The 6,764-nt window shown below is 32.9% G+C and overlaps 1 pseudogene; it reads left to right on the top strand.

Annotated features, from left to right (window-relative positions):
* The first annotated feature begins 1,355 nt into the window (after positions 1–1,355).
* On the top strand, positions 1,356–4,343 carry LOC105128891 (ADP,ATP carrier protein 3, mitochondrial-like; annotated as a pseudogene).
* The last annotated feature ends 2,421 nt before the right edge of the window (positions 4,344–6,764 follow it).

The raw sequence follows: 6,764 nt of genomic DNA, 5'->3' as shown, positions 1-6,764 counted from the left end.
AATATATGATGGAAATGTCATATATCCTTTATGTAATATGCAAAATTAACATGGAAACATGAGAAAATTTCTTCAACTAGCCTTAAACATAGACACTGAATGACTATCCAAATTCAGGTCACATCATATAGTTTTAGTTTGTGATTTATATTATGGTGCATGATTCATTTTAAAAATAATTTTTACTTGAAAATATATAAAAATAATTTTTATTTTAGATTTTTTTTTATTCTTGATATCAGTATATAAAAATTATTAGAAAAAATATTATTTTGATGTATTTTCAAGTTAAAAACACTTTTAAAACACAACTAAATACAATTTCAAATGCAAAAACAAATAGTGACTAGCCTTCAACACCAATTACTTTTTAATAAGATTTTAACATATCATCCTGAATCAATTAGTTCATCCATCAATTATTTTATATCTCATATTCTTCATTTAAGTTAAACCTAAAATTATAACATGTAGATCAAACCGGTTAATGAAAAGCTAAATCATCAATATGGTTTTTTTAATGATTTTTTTTATTTCATTGATAAGCAATATTCTCGAATGGAAAGTAAAAAATATTTCTGGATGAACTTGTGTATCATAAATTAAGATTAACATCATTTATATTTTAAAGAAAAAAAAGGAAAATAAAAGAATGGAAAATAAATTAAATCAATCTCCTTTGTTTAAATCATAGTTTTAAAACTTGATTAAAAGTTGACTTAGAATAAGATTTGGGTTACAGATTAAAAGGGTGAACCCCAATTGTTTTTTAAAAAATCAAAATGATGTCATTTTAACTATTGTTTTTTAATTGTCAATGGGTTAATGATAAGAGCAATCAAGTTTTTTTTATATTTTTTCTTCAATGTGGACGATTCAAACCTAGGGTTAACTTTCATGAGTTATTTCATATTTTAAAATCATAATTTGAATGATAAAATTAAAAATAAAGAAAAAAAAAGAAAAAAAGAGAAAATAAGAAAATAAATTTTTAATTTTTCTTTGTGTTACACAAATATATTCTATTTAGAGAAGCAAAGAAAATAAAATATAATATAATTTTTTTTATAATATTCTCAAAAAATTATTTTTCTTTATATATTTTTTTTCAATATACTCAAATAAATCTAACTATATTTCCTCCATTTTCCTTAAACCATTTTTTTTCTTAAAAAGAAAATTCATTATTGGGCCTTTAAAAACCCTGCTTTAAATAAGGCATAAGGCCCACAAAATATGAAACTCCCTGACTTCGCACCAATGGAGTCTTCTACACTGCAGGGAGAGTATCAGGGTCAAAAAGAAATGAAGGGGCAGGAAAAAGGTCAAGATAGTAATTTACTAGAAAAACCCTAGAAACTGTTCTTGCTCTCATGTATAAAGGACCAATATTAAAAAAACATATCTTCTTTAGTATCAGGAGGCAGTTACTGTTTTCACTCAGGTTTTTCTGCCTCTTTTTTTTTTTTTTTCTGTTTGGTTACTGAGAAACTGAAAGGAAATTTGAAGTATTTGTTTTATGTTTTAGCTGCTTTTCTTATCTGTTTAGATTGGGTATTTTTTTTGCCTTTTTTTGATGTTGACTTGGTAGTAGCATTAGATTATGTTAGAAATGGCTTAGGTTTTGACACTCAAATTGTAGGTTATGGTCGTTCTAGTTGTCACTAACGTTGGATTATGTTGGAAATGAGATGAGTTTTGACATTCAAATTGTGTTTTTTAGCTGTTTTAGTCGTTTCTAAGATTGGATTATGTTGGAAATGAGATGGTTTTTGACATTCAAATTGTAGGTTTTAGCTGTATTGGTCGTTTCTAAGCTGGGGCTGTGTTGGAAATAATGAACACCCAAACCTTGGAGGTCTCACATGCTTTAGGAAGTTCCCTACTTCAGTCTAGTTCAGTAGCTCCATTGGACGAAACAGGGTATGAAAAAAGTGTCTTCGACAATGATAGTGGCCCGTTCTACATAGGCACTGCCCAAAGCTTCCGTCTAAACTAAGGCACGCATGATAGCAAGAAATGATTACTAACTTTGGACTATGTTGGAAATGAGGTGGGTTTTGATGTTCAAATTCTGGGTTTTAGTTGTTAACAACTGTAGTTCATGTTGAAAATGAGGTCTTTGTTGACACTCAAATTGTGAGTAAGGCAACTGCTTGTTTTGTCGTGTTTGAATGGATGCAGTTCCTGATTCATGTGGTATGGTTTTATTTATTTTTATGCTTTGTGTTGTTGTTAGGTGAAAGTTAAGTAGATTTGTAATGGCGATCATGGTTCTCAGTTGGATTAATAAGTACTTTTTGTAGTTTCATGTTTTTGCATTTTGAAAATGTGGTAAGAAAGCTGCTTTTGAAGCCTAACGATTTTTTTTGTTTTTTTTACCTTATGTTCAGATCACCATCTTGAGTAAACATGGCAGATGGATCTGGGAATCCATTAGTTTTCAGGAAGATACATGGACAGTCATCTCTCATTTCAAAGCTATTCTCAACCTTGCACACCAGGAATTATAACATGACTAGCGGTGCACTTTCTAATGGTTTACATGGCCATATACATCCTGCAATTCAGGGAACTGGTCTGGCACTTGTGCCACATGTTTCCCCAATATTTGCTGAAGCACCATCCGAGAAAGGTGCTAAAGGATTTATTATTGATTTTCTCATGGGAGGAGTGTCAGCTGCTGTTTCAAAGACAGCTGCTGCTCCAATTGAGCGGGTTAAACTCTTGATTCTAAATCAGGATGAAATGATCAAGGCTGGTAGATTATCTTAACCATACAAGGGTATCACTGACTGCTTTGCCAGAACCATCAAGGACGAGGGCATCCTTGCTCTTTGGAGAGGCAACACTGCTAATGTTATCAGATACTTCCCCACCCAGGTCATTTCACTTCAAAATTTCCTCTAGTTTTTTTGTTCTCCTTTTTAATAGTTTTAATAGCTGTGCTTGACTGTAGCATTGTCTATATCACTTGACACCTTTGTACACATGAAATACCAGGCCCTGAACTTTGCATTCAAAGATTACTTCAAGAGGTTGTTTAATTTCAAGAAGGAAAGGGATGGCTATTGGAAGTGGTTTGCTGGGAACTTGGCGTCAGGTGGAGCTGCTGGTGCTTCATCTCTTCTATTTGTTTACTCCTTGGATTATGCCCGTACTCGTTTGGCTAATGATGCAAAGGCAGCTAAAAAGGGTGGCGAGAGGCAGTTTAATGGGTTGATTGATGTTTATAAGAAAACCCTCCAGTCTGATGGCATTGCTGGACTTTATCGTGGATTTAACATATCTTGTGTTGGAATTATTGTGTACCGTGGGCTCTACTTTGGAATGTACGATTCTCTTAAACCTGTGGTTCTGGTTGGTGATTTGCAGGTATGTGCCATGTTTTCTTATTGCATCTCTGTCAATATCTTTTCTCCTGTTTTCATGTCTTCTTTCCTGTTAATGGTTTTACACGGGAAATATGGTGTTTGATCACGACCACCTATGTTGGCGGCACAAAATGCAAGATGAAATGGAATACTTATCTTGTGGATTTATGCTACCTAAGTATTGTACGTGTAAAACTGCTGTCCTGTATTTACCACCGTTTGATCAAACAAAGTCAAATTAAGCAATCTTAATGTTTTTATGTGGACCTATGTTGGTTCTCCTATATTTCATGAAATTTAACGTGATCAAATCTTTAATATTGCTTTTTTTGGTCTCTACAGGATAGTTTCTTTGCAAGTTTCATGTTAGGATGGGGAATTACAATAGGTGCTGGGTTGGCCTCTTACCCCATTGATACAGTCCGTAGAAGGATGATGATGACTTCAGGGGAAGCCGTAAAGTATAAGAGCTCGTTGGATGCATTTAAACAGATCATCAAGAATGAAGGACCGAAATCACTCTTCAAGGGTGCTGGTGCAAACATTCTGCGTGCAGTGGCAGGTGCTGGTGTGCTTGCTGGATATGACAAGCTGCAGGTCATTGTCTTTGGCAAGAAATATGGATCTGGCGGCGGCTAATATGAATATGATTGGTGATACTGCAGCCATGATGACCACGATGATGATGATAAAAGTTAATGCTTTTGTTAGGGTTCTTTTCCCAACTTCGAATATTTTTTCGAGGAATGTTAGTGCTTTCTTGGGATTTCGTGTAAATTATGTAGTCTGGACCGTCTTCGATTTTGAGTGTTGTAATTAGTGGTTCAGCTTAAACGATGTTTGTTTGTGTCATGATGAGAATTGAGGGAGTTCAGAGTTTGGTCTGGTTCGGGCAAAAAAATCTAACCAAACTGGAAGTCGGAATTTCTGAAAAATTTAGCCTGGACCAAACTGAAAATCAGTTCAAAACCGGTTTGGTTCGGTCTAGTTACTTTAAAAACTAGAAAAACTGATAGCTATAATAAAGTTGCACCAGAAGAAAATTATACCGACAAGAAAATAAAATTTACAGATAACTTAGTCCAGCACAGCAAATCAAGTACACAAATCAAACAAGCCCCATCACGCTATTCTCTCTTAGATCCAACAATAAATATTAAAAAATCACAGAGAACAAAACAACAAACCCTAAAATACAAGATTTCAAACGGTTTATTACTCTGAAATTTTAAATTCCGGATGCAGAGCCTTTACCTTGTAATAGGAACTGCGCCAACTTGTGCTTTGTAACGTTGAAGCACAATATCTAACTTTGCAAGAGAACAAAGAGAAAAAAAGACAGAGAAACGAGTCACAGGAGAAAACGAAAGAGGGTGGGAAAGGGGAGGGACAACAGAAACAATAATCGAAAGATAAATATTTTAGAATTAGATCAAGTTTTTATTTATATCTTTTTTTGAATCGAACAATTTTCTTCAGTTTCTGTGATTTTTCCTCCATGTTTGGTATTTTCCGTCTAATTAGTTAATATTTTTTTTAACACCCCAATGAAAATAGTTACGTGATATTCTCACAAATGCGCTCGTTTTGGAAGGAAAGTGTCCTGTGGAAATCTATTATGTTTTGTCATCCGTTTACTGAAGAAAGTTATTCATAAGATGATCGATGCCTGCTTCAATGCCACTGCTGCAGATTTTGTAGAGCTTCCCCTGGCTGTTTGGCTAGCGTGATCTCAATTAATGGGAAGAATTGGTTAAGTTTTGTGCAGATCTTGTTTGGGATTGATGGAGAATTTTACTCTTACGAGCTTGTAGTTATGGTCAGCATGATGTTTCAAAAACTTTTGATTTTCATTTGGCAGAAATCTAGGAAGAACCTAGTGCTTATTTAATGGGAAGAATTTCAGCATGGTTCTTGGGCGTGCTGGTCTCAAATAACATGCAGTTGCAGCAGAAATTTGATGGGAGTTTTGCATTAATTCAATGAATTAGAACGTTTTCGGCGGAGGATTAGGGTTTGTTAATCTAATTTTTTTGCAGTTAATTCCTTTGATCATGTACAGGTTATGGAACTTTAAGCCACAAATTGTTAGTATTTACCTTGGCCATAAAATTCAGATTGGTTTGGTGAGCTAATGCAAGACATGATTATTCTATAATTTAAATTAATTTATATTAAAAAATAGGGTAATTTGACTGGATTTAATAAAAAACTTGAGTTGTAATCTATTAATAATTTTTTTTCAAAACAATGTTAATTTTTTTTTTAAAAAAATTAACCCTTCTTAAATAATTTGAGGGTTTTATTTCAAGATATTATCTTAATCAAATTTTATAACTATACTATGATATATTTTTTTTTATTAGTTAGTCATATTTGATAATTAGTATCGGTCTGACATTACATCTTAAATAAAGATCGATTAAATATTATTTTTATTAAAAATTATTTTCATATATTTTTATATTATTTTGATGTATTAATATTAAAAATAAATTAAAAAAAATATTTTAATATATTTTGAAATAAAAACATTTTAAAAAACAATAATTATCGTCCTCCCTTTACACCATTTTTTCAATTGCATAGTCTGCAACTAATCTTCATGTCATTCTATAGCATAAAATGTGTCCTCAACCTCCAAAAGGACAACATGAATAGCAGGAATTGAGACAAGATGTTTGATATACTTTGAAATCTTCAAGCTTATCTAGAAATGACCATGCTTTAGGATTATAGGTTATGGTTAAATATCTATGTAGAGGGTCTTTGTGATACTTTCTTTAAATGTTAGTATCAGCAAAGAAATCAATGTCTTTCATTGCACATGAACAACATGATTAACCATAAGACTGAAAGATGCCTTTGACAAGGAAAATGACTCCTTGCATAAGCAACCAAGAATACTACCTTAAACCCACGAAAATCAAATGGCTTCGTTTCTACTTTGTTTTATTACTGACCATGCTTTACTTTTCTTATCTTCCTTGTCTAGCTATCTAGCTGCAAAGCATAACTACCATGGTTTTATCACCGCCATTGCTTGCACAATCATTCTCCCACCTCAAACCCCAAGCTTTACCAAGCTTATATTGCTCTCCACGCATGAAAAAAAGTCTTTTACTCTGACCCATACAACTTCATTGCCAATTAGGTTGGTCTTGATGTATGTAGCTATAAAGTAGTATATTGTACATTCGCACTTGATGATCCCAAAATTAGAGTAGTTACTGTCATTGACCTTAACTTCACTGATATAGCAAGTTTCCTTCCTGATGAATATTTAGGCCTCATTGCTGGCTTAACACTTATCCATTTGAATAACAACATATTTTATGGTATTATTCCACAAACTCTAACCTTTCACTTCTATATGTGTTTGATCTCAGT

This window comes from Populus euphratica, unplaced genomic scaffold (assembly GCF_000495115.2).
Source record: "Populus euphratica unplaced genomic scaffold, PopEup_1.0 scaffold11.1, whole genome shotgun sequence".
Classification (NCBI taxonomy): domain Eukaryota; kingdom Viridiplantae; phylum Streptophyta; class Magnoliopsida; order Malpighiales; family Salicaceae; genus Populus; species Populus euphratica.
The sequence above is the reverse complement of the archived record's forward strand: the minus strand, read 5'-3'. Positions and strand labels throughout refer to the sequence as shown.